This window comes from Thamnophis sirtalis, unplaced genomic scaffold (genome assembly GCF_051295495.1).
Source record: "Thamnophis sirtalis isolate CommonGarterSnake01/CBP01778 unplaced genomic scaffold, rThaSir2_p1.2 scaffold_3, whole genome shotgun sequence".
In the NCBI taxonomy this organism is placed as follows: domain Eukaryota; kingdom Metazoa; phylum Chordata; class Lepidosauria; order Squamata; family Natricidae; genus Thamnophis; species Thamnophis sirtalis.
This window is the reverse complement of record NW_028261383.1, coordinates 62497176-62523047: the sequence shown is the minus strand read 5'-3', so window position 1 is coordinate 62523047 and position 25872 is coordinate 62497176. Positions and strand designations below refer to the sequence as shown.

The 25872-nt window shown below is 41.9% G+C and overlaps 1 protein-coding gene across 3 annotated transcripts in view; it reads left to right on the top strand.

Annotated features, from left to right (window-relative positions):
- Positions 1-391: 391 nt before the first annotated feature.
- PLXNA1 (plexin A1) overlaps positions 392-25872 on the top strand; it is a 380392-nt gene continuing 354911 nt past the window's right edge. For 2 of the 3 annotated variants that reach the window (XM_087708971.1, XM_087708970.1), the window contains exon 1: positions 392-713. The gene's annotated coding sequence lies outside the window, so the exon portion shown is untranslated. The remainder of the gene's footprint in view (positions 714-25872) is intronic. The other variant, XM_087708972.1, reaches the window with a different exon arrangement.

Below are 25872 nucleotides of genomic sequence, written 5' to 3'. Positions count from 1 at the left end.
TTTTTAAAAAAAGCAAAAAACGATTGCAATGGCCTTTTCTTTGGCCGCTTTCTTGACCAGCCTTGCCTCAAAGTTCTATACATGCAATTCAGCGGGGTTTATTTCCACGGGATTCTGGTTCGCCTCCTTTTTAAAAAGTGGGGCGCGCGGTCCCACTTCTTCTTTCTAAGGAGAGGCTGGAAAGTCCTTAAATTGCGATCTGCGCTTGTTCGGAATTCTCCCCCCTTCTTCCCCCCCCCCGCTCGCCCGGCCCCCGCCTCTCCGGTTCTTCTTTTACCTAGGCGAGCATGGCCGCTTTAAGGGATAGGATTGGTGGCGTTGCCTTTTTAAGAAGGCGCCAGCCTCTCGTAGCATCTGGGGCCTCCCTTCTCCCGTTCTTCATTCTCTTCTCTCCTCCTCTCAGTGCGCGGATACGGGCAGGTCTGAACGCCCCCTAGAGGCGACAGCGAGAAGAACGGGCTCGCTTAGCAGCCCTTTGAATGTGTGTCTCAGTCTGCCTCCCCGGGAAGTCAGAGCGAGGCTGGAGTTCCTTTGGAACCCCGCGCTGCATTCCATTCTCTACCATTCCCTTCATGCTGGGCAGCGGCGGCGGCAGCAGCAACGACACGGCCAAGGAGGCTCCCAGCCCCGAGTTGCAGCGGGGGGCTGCTTGGCGTGGAATGTAAGGATGATCATGATGGCTGGCTCGTTCGAACCGAGCGCCGATGCAAACTGTAAGTCACCCCCTCGAACTTTCCCCTTCAGCTCGTCCGAGGATCAGGTTTTTTTTTTTTTTAATATTTGTCGGGGGGCGGGGAGGGGTAAGTGTCTGCGCGCATACAATTTTGTGTAGTGGGGCGGGGTGCGGGTGGGGAGGAAAAAGCGCATCGCAATGTATTTCTCCTCCAGGCTCGGCTCCCTAATAGTTGCGCCCCGTACGAAGGGGGCGACTCATTTAAGCCAGGGTTTACGGTGAGAGAGAGAGGGAGGTGGAGAGAGAGGAGAGAGAGAGAGAGACGCGCAAGCCCGGGGGATTGCGAGGCTTTCTTCGCTGGGGGGGAGGAGGGGAGGAAGGGAAGCCTGCGCGGCTTGTGCCGGGAGAGCTCTGCAGCCCCGGCACGCGGCGAGACCGCTTCCGTGGATTTATTTATTTATTTATTTATTTATTTATTTAGGGCTCTCGCCTGCGGGAGCTAAGCGGAGTTTGAGAGATTCTTTGGCTGGCTGGGAATCGCCGCCGCTAACACTGCTGCTATTTGGGGTGTGTGTGTATTGGGGAAGATCGTAAATTAGGGAGAGCGCGTGACACACACACAACACACACACACACCGACCGGCGTGGAATGGGATGGGTGGCGGGGGAGAAAGGGGCGTTTTGCCTGATTGAAGAAGATTCGCGGGCGGGGGGGGGGAGGAATCGGGAGAAAAAACTGGCCCACAGTTGCTTGCCCGAAAAACGTGGCAGGCAGACTGGCTGGCTCGGTGCGGGAAGAGTTGACAATGAGACGTGTGGAGCGTTTGCAATTAAAAAGTGCCCAACGAGGAAACCGGCAGCCTTTGGAATGGACAAAAAGGGCGTGTGTAGCATAGTAGTTGGCGGCGGCGAGTGGGAAAGACGCGAAATGGAAAAGCCTGGAATGGAAATACCGCGTGGGGTTGTCACAGCTAAGCGCGGCGCTGAGGGGAAAGCGGCGCGGACGTTGCGGGGAAAGGGAAGCCTCGCTTTCTCTTGACAGGGCGGCCGATCGCCTTCACGTTTTGCCGGCTGGGGTGTCACTCGGGGCAAAACGCGTGTCTGCGTTAGGGCGAGTTACTCCTCCCCTGGTAACGCCGAGCCTCTGGAAGGGAGGAAAGGTAGGCAGGAGCTCGCCGAAGGTGTGTATGTGTGTGTGCGCGCGCGTGGGGGGTGGGAGGAACTGCAGCAGAGCCTGAGCTAGGACAAGAGATAGCGAGGTGCGTGCGTGGCTGTGGGGGGATATGCAGCGTGGCACTCCGGTTGCCCCCCTTTCCTCCCCACCTCTCCGCTCATTTCTGCATTTGCCGTGCGCTTATAAATGATTTTTTTTCCGGGCTGTGTGTCTGTGTGATTTGCTGCGCCTGCTTGCGGCTTTGCTCTGCTGTGAAGTTGTTGGGGCGGGGAGGGGTGAGGAGGAAGAGAAAGGGAAGGAGGACCGGCGGCTTTTTTCGCAGAAGGTTCTCCGCAAGCCGGATGGCGCCCTGCTCTTAGCCGGAGGCTTTTTAAAGAGGCGAGGGGGGTCTGGCTTTGAGAAGACGCGGTTTTTCGTAGACTGACCAAGACCGAGCGGAGGTGGGGGGGTGGGGTGGGGGCGAGGTCTGGAGTCGCTTCGCAGTGCGAAAGTGACTCAACTCTATCTCCCCCCCCCCTTTCCAAATCCAGCCGCCTTTCTCCGTTGGCAGAACGAATCCGCCGAGAAAGATTGTCGTGTCATTTCCACCGGCGATGGTCCATCTCGGGATGAGGTGAAAAGTTTAGCTGCCGAGATTTTTTTTTTCCCCCCGGGTTGGGAGGGAAGAAAAGGAGACGGTGCAGGCAGGCAAAGACACCCGGCGAAATCGTGCCGATGGGAGGGCATCCCGGAAAGAGCAGCGGCCGCAATTCACTGCAGTCTTCAAAGACCGTTGCCCGTTCCCTTCCCCCCTCCCTTCGGTTCAATTTGGGGCCAGTTCTCCATTTCTTGACTTCAGCCTGCCTCGCCCCGTCCCTTGTTCACCCCTTTAGGTCCCTGGAGTTTAGGAACTTCGTGGGGAGAAAGCACGGAAAGCCCTGGGTGACCCCTCTCCTTAATGGAAGCTCCCCCTTTCCCTCCCTCCCGCCAGAATAGGCTGGCATCCCAGCCTAAGTTGGAAATAGCGGCTCCCGCCAGAATAGGCTGGCATCCCGACGTGGGACGCGTGAATGATGTCCCAACGGGGGGAAACTGCTGCTTCCCTCATTGCTTTCCGGGAGGGAAGCTGCTTTTAGCTTTCTGCTGGTCAGCTTCCTTAACAACCGGCAGGAACCATACTCTCCAGCCAACGGCAAGCCCGGTGGCCTTCACTGTGCCTCCCTTGGCAACTGGGTGGGGGGCTTCGTTGATGGTGACTGCACCAAGGAGTTTTCTGAGGGCAGTAGTCCTACTACCCCTTTGGCTGAGGTCTGATGGTCCCAACTAGTTACACAAACGAACATGCACACCCATCGGTGCACAGATTTGTGCCACAAGAATGCAGCAGGCTTCTGGAGCCTTTGCATAATGCCTGGAAAATGCTCACCTATACAACACATAGCCCCATCTAAGTGGTTGCTCATTCAAGAATTCTTGCTGATTGTGGTGCAGCTATTAGCGAAGGCTCTGATGTGTTGCCACCCCAGAGTAAGCCTTCTTGCACAGATGAGAAATCCGAGCTCTCTTCAGTGAATGAGTGCAACTGTGTGTGTAGGCGTGTAGGTGTTATTCATAATGCATATGTATAAGCCTTCACAATAAACAAGAACCGGGAGGTTGTAAACTACCCTGAACCTCTATGCTGTATCCAAAGAGCATTTGAAAAAAAGCCCATTAATATCCTGTATAGCAAAATTAGCGGCTTGCTTGCATTTTTTTTTTAGACTAGCTTTCCTAGAGTCATTGATTATGTCTCTGGGTATGCATGTGAATGAAAGTGTGTATATGAATCTAGCATCCGTGTTTATGGCAAACGTGAGTCTAGCACATTTGGAGAGGATTTGAATATTCAGATGCAAGCTGAATCCAAGTAATTAAGAATATTTGAAAAATCCTTCCTCCTCCCAGGCTTGTATACACTAGTCATCCCCCTTTATCCACTTAATGTTTTGATAATCTTGGCAGTGCGTTTATAAATATTGATTTAGCCTGCAGTTTTGTACATACATTCTTGAGAATCAGTCCCATTGGACTCAGAGCTTGTTCTAGAGGAGATGTGTTTGGGACTGGGCTTGGATGTCTTCACTCACCAGCTCTGACAGTAGTGATGTAAGATAAGGAAGATAAAAACAGAATTTACATGTCATTAGTAGTAGGAGAATAAATCTAATTAAGAATAAGGGGAAATGCAAAAACTGAATCCCTTTTCCACACTCTTTTGCCTGCAGTTAGCAGGGTAGCATCTTCAGTGTTTAAAAAAAGGTCTCCTTTTAGGGATGTTTGGGGAAGAAAAGTTTAGATTTAAGAAGCCTTTTAGGAAGCACTCTTCCTGAGATGGAATCTGTAAGATTTATTAGGAAACAGTTGATTATTGCCTCTTTAGTAGAATGGAAATTATGTCTCTGGGTTTACAAAGAAAGGGGAGGAGGGGAAAGAGGAGTATGGGATGAGCAAAAGCTATTGACTGCCACAAATATTATTTGTTGGAAAACAACCATTTCTCTCAGTATAATGTCTGATTGCTTCCTGAACAATCTCAGTATCTTTTGTATGTAGTCAGGGGGTAAAATGAATGACTCAGTATCTCTCTTTCGAGATACGGTGACCAAATTGTGCAGAATGGGGAAGTCAAACAAAATTAGCAGACCAAATAAACCAAAAATCTCAACCCACTTTGCATGCGGTAGCAGAGATAATTAAAGTAGGCTATAAAGAAAAGAGGCATTTATTTTACTTTAAAAAAAATCTTCTAGTTCAGACTTTGTTTGCATAGTTCAACTTGGTTTATATTAGTAAATTACAGTGCTAGCAGTGCTGAGACAATGTTAAGACTGTGTGGGTGGGAAGAAAGTTTGGATCCAAAATACGTGATCGCATAACAGAGACATTGGGAGGAATGCTAGATTGGCAATCCCTTGCCTCCCATTCTGGATCTTTGTTTTCTTGATGCCATTTTTTAAGTTGCATATTTAGGAAAATAGAGGTGTGCTGCCTGTGTGGTTGATTCCGTAAAATTATAGCCAGATTGTGGCCCTTGTCTTTCACAGTTGGATTTCTGGATATTTTATATGTGATGTGGTAAGAATTTTAGGGATGCTAGACAAAATATCCAGTTTACTCTCTTCCACGCCCCAATGGATTCTTGTTTCTTGTTTGTTTGTATACTTGTATGCACAGTTATCTTCAGTGTTTAATATCATTAATTTGGGGGCTTCTGAACATTCCATTAAAATGGTAATATCATGATTTTCAGTTATTTAGGGGAAGATATATAGCTCTCCTTTAGGCCATATTTATCAAGGCTTAATTTTAGTTTCAGATATTTCCAAAAAATAGCAACATTTGGGAGGACATTTGCCTAAGACCTAGAGAGCCTTTGTTAGTCAACTAGCAGCCTTTCCCAATCTGGGCCATGGATTTTTGTAGCTTGTTTTCTGCCGTGAACTGAATTCTTGTGGTTTGTAAGCCATGGGAATGGTTTGGCATGTTGTGTGAACCTAGAAAGTTCTAGTTTACTCAATATTAAGCAAATATAGCAGATCAGTATAAAGCAAACATGTCTTTGGGGGGGAAAAACTGGATACAAATATTTATTTTTCAGGATTCTTCCACAATAGATTTTAACACTGCTTAATAAAGAACAGTTACTTTGCAACACATCATCTAATCTTCCTTGCTACACTGAAAATAATATTGGGTTCATATTGTCGGGCACTGTAAATTTTAAGATTTTGGATGCTGAGAACTGAAATTTTTTCCTAATTGACAAAACAAGTTCCATTGATTTTATTATTGTCTTGAAAAGAAGTATAGTCTACAATTGTTATTTTGCCGATTAGAGTGCTTAATTTGTTCTTATATCTCAGGTTTTGAAATGTTCCTGAAAGCTTTGCTGTTAAATCGTGATATATCACCATTCAGGTACTTGAGCAGGATACCAATTGCAACATGAGTACCTTGCCAAGTTATCAGCAAACAGAGGTCTAGATTCTTGTCATTGCTATACATGTTTGACTGTAAGTCTGTATGCATGTCCATGAAGAGGAAAACACCAATATAGATGCATTTTGCCATAGTGGAAATATATGTAGTTCAGTGTGACCTGTTTAATTCTTGGTGTTCTTTGACTTTGTTCCTCTTCCTGCTAATTCTTCAGTAGGAGGCAAGATAAGATCATCTGATCATGTTTCTCAACCATGACAACTTTAAGATGTGTGAACTTCTACTTCCTGAATTCCCCCCACCTCCCCAAAGTATGCTGACCTAGCCTGATGATAGAATGTCAAGAAGAGAAGCAAACTCAGAGAATGCCAAGAACCCAATGTAAGCATCCTCCCTCTCCCCGTGTGCTTTAGGCACCTCAACTGCTTCCAGACCTTTTGGTCAGAAATTGCCATTTGAACAATGTCTGTAATGTTTACGGTTTTCTTTTGTTTCTTTTTTTTAAAAGCATGCTTACTTTGAGCTATTGCTACCTTTGTAACACACAACGATGTTGTTGCCCTTAAATGAAAGAGGGCATTCGTTTTTCTTTGTGCTTTAAGATGGATAGACACAATTCATAGCCCAACAAACCATCAGATGTTAGTAACAGAGGACCAAGGAATGGGGCTTTAATTTTCTGCCGTTTTCCCATAGATCTTAGTGTAGTTTGGCTTCTGTCTGCTGAGAACTTGTCTGCTCTTGGAGTAGGTCATGAGGGATTGCCTTAAGTAAAGCAAAGTAAAGGTGACAAAGCTTTCCTGTGAGCCGCACTCCAAAATCTTTTTGTAGTGACACTTTTGCTTGTCCTAAAAGGCGAAGAGGCCTGGTTGTTTTGTTTCGTCTTCTCCACCTGTGCTGTTCATTGTCTTTACAGTGGGGGGGGGGGAGAGTCTGGATTGTATTTCTGCAGTTGGAAATCAAACCTTGCTTTTAAAATCAGGGCTCGGGTTTTTGTCTCATTAAAAGCAGAAATGGAATGGGTTAAGGAGAGGCAGAGGATGGGGAGGAAGAACAAAAACCTCTGAATGAAAATCAAGGAATGTAGCTGAGGACCTAGTTTGGTTGCTGCCTAGTGGTTAACCAGGCCAAAAGGGCACAAAGGCTATACTCTCAGGTGTTCTTCTCTTCTCCTTCCATTGTTGCCAACAGAAAACCAGCTCCTGTCTTTTGAAAAGAAGCAAGAAAGAAAATGGGCAGCAGAAATCTTACAAGAACTGCATGTGTCTGGAGGAAGCGGGGATTTCAAATTAAAGCAATACCAACATTCATCTTTATATATACTATATATAATAAATATAATAAAATAAAATAAATATAATACAATACAATTAATATAATATTATATATGTATATATGTGTGTGTGTATGTATGTATGTGTATATGTATGTATGTGTATAACACACACACATGTATATATACACACACACACACACATCACACACATCACACACACAAACACACAATCTCTGTGAGTCCTCTTGCATGACACGGTTATGGGTGTCACATCCAGCTCAAATTATTTTTAACTACATCACTATCCTTAACAGTCTCCTTTGTAGTAAAACACTGTGCGCACAGTGGTCCAGCATCGTTAATTACTTCGTGAAATGCTTACACCACCCTGGCAGCTGTGAAATTTAGTTGCCCCAAAGTATATATACAGTCATCCTTGCAGCACATCTGAAAGGATAACATTGAGGTGGTTTTCTACATCTCTTTAAAATTGTAAAGCAAAACATAACACTTTATCTTGCTTGATTGTCTAGGGCTATGTAGAACCTGCACAGTGCAGGAACATAATTTTCTTACACTTCTGTTTTTTGGAACACTTTTGTGATTTCCTTCAAAGAAACTGAGCCGGCTCTGGAGCTGGGCACCGAGATGAGTACTTTGTAGCTAGCAAGGAATGGTGCCAAGATATTGGAGGAGTGAGCTTTGTGCTCCTGGGCATTCCCTAAGGCCAAGTGACTGATCTGGTAGGCAATGCTTACCTGTTGCCAGTCTGAAATTAGAATGCAGTGGGCAGTTTGAACAGTGCATGAAATGAAGACGATGATTAATTAAATGTTCTGGCCAGCCCTAGAAGAAAAAATTTCAACACAATTCTTTTGTATGCTGTCGTGGTAGAATATAGTATGAGCAAAGAGACTTGGCCAGGTTAGCCCAAGAGATCAGCAGGAAGCAAACTGGTAGATCAAGGTGTGCTGAGTCCTCAGGCCACCCCAGGTGCATATTTGATTTCAGTTGAACTACTTTCTTTGGTCTCCAGTTACTTTGATTCCGTGTTTGCTTAGCTTTACCAGCCTGCTTTAACAACAGTTTTACATCACTCACTATTTTTCTGGGGCAAACAAAGTGCCTTTCCCTAGAATGATGCCATGTGTCCCATTCTGCAGTAGTAGTGGTATTTTATTATTAATACACTAATTAGTTAATTCATCACACATGTATCATGCTGGTTCCACAAAAATAAAGCTGGGCAGTCTTTTTGCAATTGGAGACTGCATCGATACTTTGTAATTTTGAGTGCTGTGTTGGGGGGAGATGGTTACACTACTATGTAATGTATGTGGGGACTGAGATTTACTTTGTTTCATTTGGAGGTATTTTAAAATGTTCACTTTGGTGTGGGAATCTAGTTAGATGCCTTCTAGATCTGATAGTTTTCTTTCTAGTAAAATAATTGATGGGAGTTTTTCCTTCAGTCTTTAGAAGTTTGCCACTCGGCATAGCCATCTTGTTTCCGAGACTCTGGGAGTAGAGGACTGTGTTACCTAGATGCACGAACAGTGTACTGAGTGTGAAATGTATCTCTCAGTTTTACATACATCAGTAGTGAGATTCAGCCAGTTTGCACCTATTCGGGAGAACCGATTGTTAACTTTCTAAGCTGTTCAGAGAACCAGTTGTTGGAAGAAATCTTATTTTGTTTTTTACACTTTACAGGGCTAATCCTGTAAGGAAGGCAGGAAGGAAACATTCTGGTGTTGTTTCTAGCCTAATCTTTATTGCCCTGCTTACAGAAACTGCCTCTCTGGTTAACCCTTATTACATTGTAACAGCTAAGGCGAAGCACCCATCGATGTGAGTTATGTTGAGTTGGCCACGCCCACTCAGTCACATGACCACGGAGCCCCTCCTACTCAGCTGGTCATTAGGACAGAGAACTGGTTTTTAAATTATTTGAATCCCACCACTGACGTACATGGACACTTAAAATGTTTATTCACACATCCTGTTTGCTGTAGGAAAACAATGCCCTCTTCGTAAATACATTTGCTCCTTTAAATGGGGAACTGTTTGAAGGCGATGGTGCCTTCAACATATTTTTGTCCTCAGGTCCCATTTTCTTTCCTGGCTATTGATTCTATTGACTGGGCCACATTGTCCAGAGAACTTGGAGGTTGTTAATGCCTGCTTGGAAATGAACCCAAATATACAAAGCTCTTCTTTTGTTCCAATTGGGGATGTAGTATTAGTGCTAGAAAGACATGGAATTAATTTTGTTGATTTTATTCATTTTGGTAAGTAATTGAAGGTTGCAAACATACCTAAAGTCCTCTCTCTTATTTTCTCTTCTGAGATTAGTTGGGCTAAGAGAGACTCAGAGGCTAAAGTCACCCAGCCAGCTTTCATGCCCAAACTGGAACTAGAACTCATAGTTTCCTGGTTTTTAGGCTGATGCCTTAACCACTACACCAAACTGCCTCTGATTTAATTGATTCAGTTGTGGTAATGAAATGTATTTCACCTCTGGTGGTGTAGTGGTTAGAATGCAGTAATGCAGACTAATTCTGCCCTCAGTCTGTTTGACCCTGATATGGCTCAAGGTTGACTCAGCCTTCTATCCTTATGAGGTTGGTAAAATGAGGGCCCAGATTATTGAGGGCAATAGGCTGACATTGTAATCTGCTCAGGGAGTCCTGTAAGTGCTGTATATAAGTTTCAGTACTATTGCTATGTATTCTTGTATAATATCTATATTCTGTTGTCACCATGAAGGGATATTTTTCCTTTATTGGAGTTCCATTCAAATTTTTTAACATGGCATGCTGAACATAAGACCATACTAGAGAAGTTTTCAGCAAATTTGTGAGGTATTCTGTTGATTACTCAATATTGAGCACACCATTAGCAAATACCAGATTGAAATCATGGAGTGATGGCAAGGTAGCCTTATTTTCTTTTGACCCCTGAAATAAGCACTTGGCCTTATTTTCGGGGAGGTCTTATTGTTTTTGATGTGCAGGAGGCGGTGTGACTTATGGCTGCTGCTGTGTTGCAATATTTTTGGGGAGGGCTTATTATCCAGGGAGATCTTATTTTCAGGGAAACAGGATATATTTATTCTAGGTTGCAACTTTCTGGAATTTTTCTGGCAAACCCATCTTCCCAAAAATAAAACCACAAATAATTGAATTGGGTTCATTTATTTAGTTTAACTCTTGTTTTACTTCCAAGGTGTGATATGTAAGTTTCCCTCCTCCAGTTCCCACTTCCCCTGACCAAAAAACACTAAGTAAGTTTGGGCTGAGAGAGAGGGATGGGATCCCACTGAGTTTTCATGATTAAGTGTGGACTTGGATCTTAGTGTCTCCACAATCTTAATTGCCAACCCGTGCTGGCTGCATGATTTTTATCTTCATTTCTAGCTTTGCAGTGTATACCTTGGAATGAATGAATGGAATGCAGTTATTTCCTTGCCACTATGTCTGAAAAGAAAGGTAATAGGTTACTAATCTGAATTAAGTGACCTTTCATATAAATCCAGGAGCAGACAATGGTTGTTGTCAGCTGTGTTAATGGGTGTGGGAAAGATATGGAAGAGGCTGCTTGTTATTAATGCCTTTCTGGATGATATTTTTTCACTCTGGCCTGTCTCTTGACACCCAAGGCCGTGCAGCTTGTAAAATAATAACAGGCTATTGTGTGTGCAGACATGTACAACTTATTGGGCTATTGGTTGTTGAGTAGTTTGATCAAGACCCTTTTTGGGATTGGATCCTAAAGTGCCAAATACAAATACGCTTCACAGGGCTTTTACAGCCCTCTCTAAGTGGTTTACAGAGTCAGCCTATTGCCCCCAGACAATCTGGCTCCTCATTTTACCTACCTCGGAAGGATGAAAGTCTTGAGTCGACCTTGAGCCTGCTGAGATTTGAACTGCCGAACTGCAGCTAGCCATCAGTTGAAGTAGCCTGCAGTACTGCACTCTAACCGCTGCGCCACCTTGGCTTGATGAAGGTAAAATGAAGGTGTATTTAGAAAATTTAGTCCATCTGAAGCATGTATAGTTTTCTTTTTACAAAGAATATCTTTTGACCCACTAAGAGGAGTCAGTCCAGTTTCACCCCGTGAAGAGCGGGTGTTCAACCTTTCTAGGGCCAGGAAATTACCCCAACAACAGTTAAAGAACTAAAGCCTGTGACTTTATATTGTTGTGAACAGAGAATAAAATGGTAAAACTAAATGTAACAATTGGCAAAAAAAAAAAAAAAAAAAGCAAAGAGAGCACCAATAGTGATAGGCATCTTGAGTCCGAACATTTGGAGCACCTCTTGAACCCCATTGACAGTGACAAAACTAGCATTGGTCAATTGCAAAAGGCAGCTTTGCTTGGAACAACTTACATGCCTCTGTATCTTTAACAGTATTCAACATCATCTGCCTATCCCAAGCCTTTGGGAAGGACTTGATAAGTGGATAAAAATGCCAAATTTAGTCTAAACAAGCTGGCTGATCATAATATACCTCTCTTACCTGCATTTCCTTGTGCCAGCAGTCTTTACTTTTAGAAGAGACGTTTCTGTTCTCAGCTGACTCCTGCTGAAGTTTTTTTTATGTCATCCCTATCCCCGTACCCTTCAAACCCAAGGCAATGAATCACCTTCTAGATGCTACAGAAAATTTAACCATCAAGAGTTTTGCCAAAAAACAAGTAGCTTGTGCAATTAATGTTTTGCTCCTCAATTAACAGCTTCAGAGAAAGACCTCCTGTTCAACTTCCTCTTTGTTTCTGCCCAAGAAAATGATTCCATTCCCTTCTCATTGCAAAATAAATAAATAAATAAATGGCTACATTTTTTATAGAGGTTTTAAAGGTTTAGAGACAAAACCTCAGTCCAAATTAAAGGAAAGGCTTTGATGTTTCTCCCTGTACAGTTTTAATGAATGAAGCTCAGCAAACTCAGATTCTATAATTAAAACTTTATAAGGTCAAGTCCAAAGCTTGGAATGTTTTACAGCTGCAAAACCATACAGCTATCCAGATATTAACTGAATTACAATCCTAGATTGTCTCTTCACTGAGAACCAGTATGGTATTTAAAATCTTGGAAAAGGCCTAAATTCAGACCATCCTCAGCCATGGGCCAGTCACCCTCTCTCTCTCTCTCTCTTTCAGACCCTTCCTCAGAAATAGGATAAAATGAAGGGAGAACCTCATGTAAGTTACCCTGAGCTTTTGGAGAAATGAGGAATATCAATTGCATAAATAACTTGACCAAGGTGGCTGGGAACAGCTGTAGTCACCAACAACTGCATGCAACTTGTTCCCCACTGCTGCTTTCAGGAGCTTTGTGAAAGCAGCAGTAAATGGAATGGAAAGACAGAGAAGGTGGCTGCCATGGTTTATTGTTGCAGAACAAACCATTGCCATTTGTAATGTCCTCCCTGGAGCTATGGTTGGGTTGAGGTGGCAATTTGGAGTCACTTCGTTGTTGTCGTGGATAATGATCCCCTTACTGCTTTGTGTACCGTTGCAGGCTCAGTAGGCTGTCAGGAATCTCAATGGTTCTTCCAAGTCACCTGGGTGGCCGCCACTCTCCTTGCATTAATAGGCCAGATGTGGCTGGGAAAGTAAAGGTCCTTGACCATCAAAAGTTCAGTATTAGATGTCTTGACCGCTGAGCTGTCTACTGCTGGACAGTTGTTCCAAAGAGTGCAAAGCTATCACTTTCCAAAGATAATACACCTCACACTGTTTCCTTATCTTCTACTTCCACATTCAGAACATTTATGTCCTGCACTTGCCTTATGTTCTTGAGATTTGAGATTTAGTTTATTTGTATGCCGCCCTTCTCTGGGAGGGACTCAGGGCGGGGAACAACCCAGAAAGGGGAAAGGGGACACAAACACAATACACGTAATTAATACACAAGAGTCATACAGCCATACAGTCGAGAGGGGAGGGAACTCATCAACCCCAGGCCTGCCGGCAAAGCCAGGTTTTGACGGCTTTCCGGAAGGCCTGGAGAGAGGTGAGGGTCCGAATCTCCGCGGGGAGTTCATTCCAAAGGGCCGGAGCTGCTACAGAGAAGGCCCTCCCCCGGGTAGTAGCCAGATGGCATTGGCTGGTGGACGGAACCCGGAGGAGGCCGACCCTGTGTGATCTAACGGGTCTATGGGAGGTAATTGGCAACAGGCGGTCTCTCAAGTACCCAGGTCCAATACCATGAAGGGCCATCTACAGTGGAATAGACCATGGACATTTTCTTGGACATTAATGAACTTATTATGTATAGCTGAGTTTACTTCTGAATAAATATACATTGGGTTCCTGCCATAAATTCCCTATTATGAATTAATGACCTCACAGTTTCCTCATCCTCTGCTCTTTATTCTGAACATTAGTGCCCTGCACATATTTTATGATCTTGGGCCATTTACAGTGGAGTGAATACAGGTAGTCCTTGATGTACAACCATTCGTTTAGTGACCAATCAAAAATGGCTTACCTCTGGTCCTTGCACAAATGACCATCACTGCATCCTCACACTCAGGTGATCAGAATTAGAGTGCTTGGCTACCTGATTGCATTTATAATAGTTGCAGTAGCCTGGGGTCCGGGGATTACCTTTTGCAGCTTTTGACAAGCAAAGTCAATGGGGGAAGCCCTACTCATTTATCAACAGCACGAGTCAATTAACAACTGCAGTGAATCACATAACAGATGTGGCAGAAAAGGTTTTAAAATTAGGCACGACTGAATTAACAACCACCTTGCTCAGCAATGGAAATTTTGCTCCCAGTTATGGTCATAAGTCAAGGACTACTACTACTTTTTTGCTGACCTGTTTGCTAAGAGTTAAGAAGAGCAAAAGGGAGTTAAGTGTTTCCTGTTCTACCTTGATAATCTGTTTAAACTTTGCTAAGACAGCACCTTCCAAATGAAAAGAACTAGGCGTGATATGGCAGCAATGTTCTGATATCTCAGGGGTTGCCACAAAGAAGAGGGAGTCAATCTATTCTCCAAAGCACTTGAGGGCTGGACAAGAAGCAAATGGATGGAAACTAATCAGGACAGAAGCAGCTTAGAGCTAAAGAGAAATTTCCTGACAGTTAGAACAATTAATCAGTGGATCAAATTGCCTCCAGAAGTTGTGGATGCTCCAACACTGGAAGTTTTTAAGAAGATGTTGGATAACCATTTGTCTGAAGTGGTGTAGGGTTTCTTGCCTAAACAGGGGGTTGGACTAGACCTCCAAGGTCCCTTCCAAATCTGTTATTCTATTCTATTCTAAATGGTATGGACTACATTTTTCTTCAGCCCTAGCTAAGCCAACTTGGCTGGTTGAGATGGTGGTAGTGATATAATCCCATATACCAATGTGATACTAGGTGTGGAAGGGGCTGCATCTTCTTTCCATCTATCCCAGTGACTATGAAACAGAACTGGGGTCCTTCTCCATGCCCCTTGGCTAAACAAGGAGTTGGACTTTCATTTGGTGAACAGTGTGCTGTGAAGAGCAGTGGACTCACAAATCCTAGCCCTGTTAATCTTCCTGTCCCTCCAGAACATATTTTAAAAGAGTCTAAAAATAAAGAAGATACTTTAAAAGGTTTTAAAAATGAAGCATAAATACAACTGAAATGATGCTGCAGAGTCAATGCCAGCAGCTTTTCCTGCCTTGTCTTCCAGATGAAATCCCTGGAGGGCTGTCAGCACCAAATTGCCCTTTTCTATCTCGTATACATCCACTCAGCTGGCCAAGTTAACAGTGAGGCTGAGAAAAAGCAGTTAACCCAGTTGGGGCATGCAAACTGCACTCTGCTACCAGCCAAAGCTTGAGAACTTTTAATCCAGCCAGTGACCTTCCCAAAGCTTGGGAATGGGGCCAGTGGCTATTTTTTCTTCTTCATTCAGTTTTATTTTCCGCACTCCTTGATGCTAATGTTGGGGTTATTGACGCCCGATTAACTGTGCGGTTTGCAATTGCAAAAACTCTAATTTTCTTTTATAGCAGAAAGGAGCGCAGATAAATGAGAAGCCTTTTGTCTACTTATTATAACATCCCTCCTGGCTTATTCTCCTTTTTTTCCTTTTTTGTCGTTCCTTTATTTTATTTTATTTTTTTTCACGCCTCAAAACTCACATCACCAGCGAGTTTTGCACTATTATCATTCTTTTTCAAGAATTCTTGATCAGAAAAATCCAGTGTCTCTGTTCTTTTGACTCCCTACCATTTAATGCCTAAAGTGCAGGGGGTGAGGATTGCATTAAAATGTATATAATTATAGCACGAGGAAAAAAAGAAGCCTTGTTAATTGCATGGGTGTTTTCAAGTGATAAGTATTTGAGTGATTCATGTATTCTTAGGTGTTGGCTAAAGCAGTGCTGTTGTCTATGGTGGAAGAGACGTGTTTTCATATCATTTGGAGACTGGGAACAAAACATCAAATTTGAGATCGCTTTTGTAACTCTTAGGCTCACTATGCCTTACTGGGCTCTTGGGAAATGGATCCCATAGGAGTTAGAATATTCAAGCAACAAAGCATATCTATAGTCGAGAAGGAACCATTGCATTTTTGCCCTGCTCATGACTTCCAATTCAGTTCTTTGTGTATTTATTCAGAAATGAATCCTGTGACATTCAGAAGACATTATTGTCAGGGAATGGTGCAGAAGATTGCAACTTGAGTTGATTAAATCTGTTGCTATTAAATGTATAATGCAAAAATGTAACAGACTTATAATACAAAGAGAAAGGGAGAGAGAGAGAGAGAGAGATAGCTTGCTCTAAAACTCTTTCCAGTGATAATGGAACATTTTTCATTTCTTTATATTTTACTCCCTATTTTATTTTCATTTGTAGAAGTAAAAGACACAGATACAAGATTTCTCCTTTCATTCTGATCCTCAAAGCACTGCTGGAAGCTCTTTAGTGATGCTGCTTCTGTAAAATTTACAAAAATGGAATTGTCGACATATTTTTTTAAGCAAAAGATCAACTTTTTTTTTAAAAAAAAAGACCTATCAAATTGAAAGTCTATGGAGATTTTCAGTAGAACTAAAGAAACTTCTTGGATGAAAAGAGAAAAGTCTTCATGGAAAAAGCCTTGATGGTGCAGTGATTAGAGCACAGTACTGCAGGCTACTTCTGCTGACTGCCAGCTGTCTGCAATTTGGCAGTTTGAATCCCCCCAGGCTAAAGGTTGACTCAGCCTTCCATCCTTCCGAGATGGGTAAAATGAGGACCCAGATTGTTGTGGGCAATATGCTGTAAACCTCTCAGAGAGGGCTGTAAAGCACTATGAAGCAGTATATAAATCTACATACTATTACTATTGCTAAAAACAAAGTCCAGTTGACTTTTGAATAAGCACCCTTGGGACAATCAAACTGAAAGGGAGAAAAGAGTTGGTGAAACTGTTTTTCAAGCATACTATAGCATACCTTGCCTCAGTAGCCTGAACTGATAGGGCAAACAATTCCTATTCTACTATATTTTCTCCAAATTATTTTTGATATTTTTTGACTCTTCTGGATCTATGTGAATATTCAAGAATATTTGGTTCATTTCTCTGTTACATGACATACCGGTAAGGCGGGATTTAAATTTACATTGAAACTTAAAAAGCAGTAAGGAAAGCAGTCATTGTTGACACTTCCAGAAAATTTGTGGCAGGTCTTGAAAATAGAATAGAATTATTTATTGGCCAAGTGTGATTGGACATACAAGGAATTTGTCTTTGGTGCCTATGCTCTCAGTGTACATAAAAAGATACATTCATCTACAAATGTCCTATAATTTGTCAGCAAAACGGCGGAGTATTCAGATCTGTCTTGGAAAGAGGTTTTAATTTGGTGTGGGCACACTTATTTTACCAACTGGCAGTTCCTTGAAAGAAATATACAATTCCATACAGAAATAGAGTTCAGGAAGTGTTAAGAAGTTGGCAACCGGTTGGTGACATGTGGTTACTGCCTCCTTAATGCTTGCTTAACTCAAAGCATATTATTTTCTGGCCCTATGCATTTACTATGCAGGGAAAAGATAGTAAAATAAGGATACTCATACTCGATTCAGAGCACGCTTGCCTCTTTAGACCCAAACATTCTTTGCTTCTATAACTTAATCAAAAGTTACACCCAAGCACACAAAACACTCAAAGAAATTACAACAAGCATCTGCCTTTCATTGTCTTGGCTTGCCTGTTGGCTTAGAAACTTTAATTGCTTATTACCTCAAGTTATGTTCCATGCAACCTAAGCATCCAAGCCATGTATAAGTCCAATTATATTTCTGAACTGGCAGTCTTAATGCTCTGATGAAAAGTAGGCTGAAAGTAGGCTGAATGGTGAGGAAAGGCTTTAACGTCATTGTGGGTCTCCATTTCCAGGTTTTCATCCATGTCTGCTTCTGGTCAAATGATAAAGAGTTTTCCCATTTTTCTGTGAAGAAGATTTGAAGTGTTTCCTGTGATCTCCCTTCAGGGAACAGGACAACCTTTCCTCACTTGGTTTTTCAGGACAAAGAAAAAAGACAAGAGGAAAAACCTCTGACATGCCTTGAAATGGGTAGGACCATTGCACTGTGAGAATAGTCCCTAGAAAGTGAAGGGTAATAGTGATGTGCACATTTTAAAGGAGTTTAGGTTAAGTTGCAGGGGAATGTATTTAGCTGGGAAAATCATTTAATTGATGGAATTATTTTTCATAAATTGTATTGATGGTACTTTCAGATGCCAATTACAGAGGATTACATAAATTAATAGAGGATAATTCTCTTTCCAACCTATTAGTCAAGATGGCTGTAGATTACTGTCACAACCAGTAGATTACTAATTGAGTAGGAGAGCAATGGAAAAAAGGGGTATTGCCGCTTGTGAGCTTCCCAGAGACATCCAGAGAGTTCCTGTTGTAAACTGGGTGTTCTTCCCCTACAGGCAATGGTTGGGTGTGCCCATCACTGACTAATGCTTTTCTTAGCCAGGATTCTTTGAATAAATCAGAATTAGCCGGGCTTATGCCCAACTCGCTAGGCCAAAACTAACTAAGTTGTTATGGATAAAATGTGTGAACCAGTCCTTTTTAAATATGAATGGAGTGTGAACTGACAAATCTCATATGAATTTATGGCTCTTTTTACTGCCTTTTCATGCATTTCAGGCATTGTGTCACACTGGATTTCATGACATCTTACAAGTTGGCTTTGGGTGGAAGCATATAGCCTTTTCCCCCTGGCATTCCTCTGGAAGCCATAATGCAGGGACTTCATAGTGAGATCCCTGGCACTCTTAATGGGTGCTAGTTTGTTATTGTTTGATTCTCCTGACCCATCCCTGCCTGTTTTTTTTTTTTGAAAAAGCTATTGCAAAATAGTCTCTTCCTTCCTTTGTTTTGTTGCTTTTGGAAAACTTTCAGACATTTCTTTTTTTCCTCTCCACCCTTCTTTTCTGTGGTTCAGCGAGACTCCACAAGCTCTTCAGTTATCTCATTGCTTCCAGCTTTCCCAGGCTTGCTCCTGCTTAGGCAATTAGAAACTCTTGGTAAATTGCAAGTCGGAGCTTTGAAGTGAAGTGAATCCATGCTTTTGCTCCTGCCTTCACTGCAGGCAGAAGCATTTTATGCTCTGGCAAAACCAAAGCAGGTTTTAGGCCAGGATGGAACCAAGCATCTGTGCAAGAAGTGCTAGGAAAGGAAGCCAAGCAAAGCCATAAGTTTTTATAAGGCCCAGGTAATAACTGAGGAGAGGAAACCTCTCTACAATGGAATCATTGTTATTGAAAATATGGATGAAGTCAACCATGTCATGTTACCTAGAAATTGTCTGAAAATATTTCACCAACCTAGATCTAAATTCCTATCATTCCTGTCTGCAATATTGGTAAACTATTATGTGAGCCATATTCCTTTGAGAAGACCTCAATTATGGGAATACTGCTCTAAGAACTAACTACATGTGGTGGTGAGATTGTGCAACTTGTGGTTTAAAAAAGTAACTGGTGGGTAACAAATGTCTAATGGTCTTGTTATCATAGCTCCTTTACATGCCTCAATTTCTGCATATTCCATAGGAGAGCAGGTAGCTGACAGGAAGCTCAAAGTTCCCTCACACATTTGTACTTCCAGTTATATTACATTTGTACTTACACATTCGTAGTTACTCCCTCACACATTTGTACTTACTTACATTTGTACATAAACTACTCAGTTCGAAAAATGTGGATAGGCAGCTAGTTGCAAGACTTGGAACCTGGCAGATGTGTTCTGTTTTGAGGACAAAATGGTTCGTGAGATGGAGAACAGTAGATTAACTTGCCTTTTTATTTATCCAGTTTCCATAATTATTTTTGTAAGTATATTGAATACCAAGCAGCAGTCGACAATATGTTGTGTTTACAATGTTTGTCTGAAAGGAGGATGACCCTAAATTTAAAAATATTGCAAGAATAGAAAAAAATGTCAACAAAACTTCTGTGCAATATCTATACCTTCTGCTATATTTTATCTGCAGGTATGGATACATGTATATTTATATCAACTAACAGAAGCCACATTCCAAAAAAAGAGAGGAGAGAGAAAAGTTGAGAGGAACTTGAATGGCGAAGAGGCTAAGGGAAGAGGTACATAGAAAGGGAAGGAAAGAACAGATGTCTTTCTTGACTTTATCTAGGGTTTATCTTCACCGGGATAACAATTCTTAGTCTGCAGCCCAATCTTCAACCCAATCTCCAATCAAGTCTTTGCAACAGTGGTGTTGGTAGTAATTTGTTCCCCCTGCTCATTTCTTTTTTTCTAATCTGCTCTGTTTCTTACCAACACACTAATTCCATGATAATCTTTTGTTAATCTTCATGTCAGTACTTTTTCTGCAACTGTGGTTATCATTTGTGAAAACTTTACATTGATTAACATCCCCCCCCATAACTTAAAAATTAAAAGATGAAGAACAAGCCAAGCAAGATTTTGTGTCCTTGACAATTATGCAAAGGCTAGTTAGTTGTTAAAATGAGGTCCCCATAACCCAGCAGGCTAGAGATAGAAAAATTAGTCAGCCAATGTATTGTGTTTTTATGTTTCTCCATCCTACATTGGTGAGATAGTGAAACATGTCGGGACAGAAGTGGGTAATTCCTGTGATACCCTCCCAACATTCTTCTCTGGTGGCCATTCTGCAACTTTGGAGAGGTAAAGCTTTGGCAGTATCAGGAGGAACACCCAGTAGAAGTTGCCAAACTTTGGGCAGAACATATAGAGTGAACACACATACATTATTGAACTACATGGCATTGTTCTGCAAATTCTTGGATTTCTGAAGCCAACATGATGTTATGGTTAGAATAATTGAGACTTGAACAAAATTCTTAATCTAAGTAGTTGACTCTTCTAATAGAATCATCTACTATTTCTTAGCTTAGCTTACATCAAAGGAAACGAACATGGGATGGGAGAATCTTATTGCCCCTCTTGCAGAAAGGCCAGGATATGATTTTGATAAAATACATCAGCTGTAAGCAGCTAATGGGGCTTTATTTAGCCTGATTCCTAATATAATAATTAAAGGCTGCATCTCTCAGAAACTTTGGCATGCTGAGATCTTAAGCACAGTTAATTGGAAGCAAACTTTTTTGGCATCAGGTTAATGTGTAATGTAAATATGTATTTTAAATTGTGGTGTTATAAAAGCTGGATTGTATGAACCACACTGCAGCTGTTTCTGTGCAGATTTATTTTTTAATTCCATGTGCACGGCAGGTTCAGGACTACCGCTGATAATTCTGAAGCAACGCATATGGTGTCTACCCTTTCCAGGCCAAAGCTGCCAGTGAAAACAGAACTATTCATGCAAAGAGCTCAGACACACACAAGTGTGCCACTGGGAAATAACCCCCCCTAGGAGGGACTTGTAGACTGCAGAATGCTGCTCTTTGCCTGTGGGGAGAACTGGCTGAGCTAAAGCAGATCTGCCTCTCAGATATTATGGCTGTCAGATTTAAGTTTGGCCATCTTCTACAAAGAATGCTTAGATAACAGATTAATACATACTGATTTGGAAGGAAATGATAGCCATATATTTTCTCTATACTGTATTGTAGTATTCTTTTTTTAACTTGGGAATTGTCTATTTTTTTACATATTATTTATTATTACATTTGTGTTTTGCTTTTCTTCTAGGATGGAAATAATATCCTAGCAGAATTTTAGTGGGCTTTAAGCTGTCTGTATCAATAGGCAAGGATTGAATGCATTTTTATACATTCACCATTCCAAAGAATTTGCCAAACTATCCTAAACAACTGACGTTTGCTTTCTAAGTAAGAAAAAGCTCAACTTCAGGCAAGGCCATCGCTTCATCTCCTCTTGTGTTTGATCCTCATGAAGGATATATGTAGCACCATTTGTTGTCATTGTAGTAACAATACACCAGTTTAACTTCTCTTTCCCGGGTGTAACTTCTGATTTCTGTGAATGTGTTTGCATGTTGCACTAGGTCATGTTGTTAAAAAGATCAAAACACAGTGACTTGAGTTCACACAGCATGCTTAACCCAAATCCAGCCGCAAAATGGATTAGCACAGGCAAACTCTGGATTGCATCTGTCTCTTGAAGCATCCCTAGATGCTGCCAAGATTAAACTCCAAAATTGCCAACATTCAGTGACACAATGCATGGTTTAACCCCCAAAGGCTTACAAAATAGGTGTGTTAAGCTTATGCAGTTTTTTCAACAGTTTATTGTCTCCAAGATAAATCATTGTGGCTGCCAGAGCCCCCCCCCCCAAACCTGATACTTACCCATATTTTTCGGACTATAAGATGCACTGGTGTATGAGATGCACTAAGATTTCGAAAGGTAAGTAAGAAAAAATAGTTTTTGTCCTCCCTGGCTCCGAGGAGCACTGTGCAAGCTTCAGCAGGGGGAAGGCAAAAACGCCCCATTTTTACGTAAAAATGCGCTGTTTTCACAAAAAAGAAGGCGTTTTTGCCTTTTCCCAGCCCTGCTGAAGCCTGCAGAGTGCTACTGGGGGCTGGGGAAAGGCAAAAAGCCTCAGTTTTTGTGAAAAACAGCCTGTTTTTCACCATTTTTTGCAATGGGATGCGCAGGGCTTCGGGAGGCTGTATTCGGTGTATAAGATGCATCAACATTTCCACCTACTTTTAGGGGGGGAAAGGTGCATCTTATAATTAAAAATAATTTATTTGGCCAAGTGTTGTTAAGACACACAAGGAATTTATCTCTGGTACAGAAGCCTACACTTCATTGGTTTTATGAACCCAGCTAGTGTCGTGCAAAGAGGGTTTGGGTAAAATCCTCACCAGTATAATGAGTGTATATAATAAATCTCTAGTCTACATGATATTCATGTATTTAATAATTGGTTATCAGAGAACTTTATCATTACCACTATTTTATTTCTGCAGATACATTTGTAAAAAAAAAAAAAGAGAGAGAGAATATGGTCCTAAATAATTTTTATGAAGAAATGTGCTGTTGGATAATTACATTTAATTAGTTTTCCTATTCTGTATCCTGCTCTACTTTTTATTCTAGCGGCTAAGAGACAAAGCTGTAAAATATGGAAACAAAACAAAGCAGTCATTTCAACAAAGCCATTTCTGCTAGACACACCTACCCAGTACCCGCCCACCCATAGCTGCTGTTTTGTAGGATGTGAATGTGTTGTGTATAAGTAATCCAAATACCCATAATCCACGGCATGACTGCTTCACTGTTAGCATTGTATCCTGATGGTAATAAATGTGATTTGCATACATATGGTGCATTGAAGATCCTGGCATTCCCTGAAAAGTCAGAGACGAGCGCCAATGATTTTGGAATAACCCTTCTTTAGAAATCACATATATTTATATGCATGAACTATGGAACTAAGTAATCCCGTTTCCATTCAGTGGAGGCAGCATCCTTTATGTCTCCTTTTTTAAAGCATTATGCCAGTGACGGCAGCCCTTGCTGGCTATTGCTTTGCTTTCTAGGGCTCCGGTCCTCCTTCCCATTTTCTCGTTAAAGTTCACAGGAACTGAAAACGACAGTAAGATGGCCATGGCTACCGACTGGAGTATGATTTGTGTCACAAGGTGCAGAGTCCTATTGAGAAGGATGGGTAGGAGGGAGGTGGAGAAATGATAGGTCTGCTCCAGTCTGGAGGCGGCTAGGATGGATAGAGGTTACATCAGCCCCAAAGGTCAGGGATGAAGCCGCTTACAAAAGAACTAGACGGGCTGGTAAATTTGGGAAGCAGACATGCGGTACACCCTTCTGCTTTGAGTGCCAAAAAGTTTATTTTTGCACACCAGCTGCTGTTTTTTCATTTGCCATCTTCCCACGGGGTGTTCACGCAAGCTGCCTCTCTAGATTGGCTCTGTGTGTATCTGTAGATTTAGCATGTCTTGGCAAGTATGCCTCATGTCTCCTGAGAACGAGTCACCTATGGCTTACCTAAGCAGTAAGAACTGTAATGATCCTTTGCATTCCGTAGGCAATCAGCACTGCCAGCCTAGTGAAAACTTACCTGAGTAATTCGTTATGTGTTATACTTCTGTTAAGACAAAAAGAGCATATGGCGTGAAGACAAATCTTGCTGCCCAGGCCACTGGGATGAGCTCTGAAATTAAGTCTAAAATGGATACTGAGCAAAGGTCTCAAAGTGACAGCAAAATGATGATTCCGAAGCCGACCCATGACAGATGTTTCTGCGTGAATTCTCCAGTATTGCATCCTTTCTCTTCCTTTCTCTCTCCTTCTCTCCTTCCTGGGCCAATAAAAATGTCAACTTCCTATGATATAAAGCTTTCTTTTTCTTCTGGTGTGGAGACGTTACAGTTTAACTACAAATGCAGTGATTGTAGAAGAAAGACTGAACACGGGAGCTCAAGAAAGGATAGTAATGCGGATGGACATAAAGGATATCTACCTGGCTCATGGCCAAGATTTTCTTTTCTATCATTGCTATGTCACAATTTGTCTCACATGCCTGTGGTCTCGTGTGCAGCATCAAAACAAAACCCCAGCGATGCTGTTTTCTCACAGACCACAATTTCATGTGACTTTGCCCTTGTGATGATGTGAATATTTCTGAATACTGTAGCTCTCCCTTTTTCTCTCCTGTGTGGATAGAGTTGCCAATCTTATTGGTAGCCATTGTCATAAGAAGGCTCAAGGTATCTTAATCTTGAAATAATGTCACCAGGAAGTCCTTTTATTGTTTTAATTTTATCTATTTTATTTTTCTTTGTTTTATTTCTTATATATGCAAATTTTAATTAACAGTTCTATATGGTGGTTTTATGGCTCTTATTGTATTTGAGCCTTTTTAATGTTTTGGTTTGATGTTGTAGCTACTTTGCTGGTCAGCGATTGCAAGCAAGCAAATAAATGTTATGGCATAATGCTCATTTGTTTCAAAAAAGCTTGTTGCCTCAGAATGAAAGTGCAGCAAGAAAAACACAAACTTTTTATTGGCCAATGGGAGAGCCTGCTGATCAGTTCAAGGAGGGGGAGGGGGCTGAGGCTATCAATTAGGTAGATTTGTTGTTATAGAAATGACTGTATACTCTATAATATTCCAGGGGTGTCAAACTCAAGGCCTGCAGGGCGGATCTGGGCCATGGGGCGCTTAGGAAACAGAAGAGGTCCATGGTGCCTCTGTCAGTGAAAATGGAGCTTGGGAGGGCCATGCACTGTGCTACTGAGCTTCCTTTTCACTTGCAAAGGGCTGCAGGATGATTCCCCCCAGCCCTGCCCAGCCACCACAGGTGCCCCCCCCCGACACGTGACATCGAGCTGGCCATGCAACCTGGAAACCCCCCACCCCCGAGGTCAAACACAACCCTGATGCGGCCTTCAACGAAATTGAGTTTGACACCCATATACTATTCTGTAAAAATAAAAAAGATGAGGTTTGATGTTATTACCTTATTCTATTGCACCAAAAGGAGTTGGAAGTCGATGGCTTTTCTTTCCTTTTTCCTTCTTTTTCTTTACATTTTTCCCTTCCCTTCTCCCTCTCCTATTTTTCCTAATACTTGCTTTTGTATTTTTGTGTTTTATATTATAAACTAATAAAATAAAAAATAATAAAGGAGGGGGGCTGAGGAGACAGGTGACCAGGGACTATGCCTATTAATTCTGTTTGATAGAAGAAATTAAAATTCCAAGGGTTTCTTTTGCGATAGTTTTTTATTAGCCATCTTCTTTCTAGTAAAAGTGCCTTTACATATCATTTTTTAAATCTCTAACAAATGGGATTAAGTGCAATCTATAGTTCAATCCACAATCTAAGATTGATGGAAACTTAATTATTCAAGTCTTAACCAAGGACTTTCCAGTTGTTAGCCATTTTTAAATTTTAATTTTCTGGTGCTCCCAAAGTCTTACTGATCCGGTCTGGCAAACTCAAATGTAGATTTGTCAGTGATGTAAGCCAGAATTCGCAGAACTCATGTGATCCAGCAGTATTCCAGTTTTTGACCACCTCTGATTGCCTTCATACTGTTTCCTCAGTTATCCCGATGTCTTCCATATGGAGTACTTCCGCTGCATTTTCAACTTGCTTGATCCATATTGCATTCCCTATTGTGACTCCTCTTGTTTTCATACAAAGTTTTCCAAAAATTGAAGGCCTCTTTGTCAGTTTTTTCCATTATATGTAGTTGGTCCTTTCCAATTTTCAAGGTTTTGTAGAATTTATGTCGATTTGCTCTAAAGTAAACTGCAAATGCTGCTGCAATTGAATTATTCAGTTGTTAATCACTTGATCTTCTCTTCAAAAGCCCTGA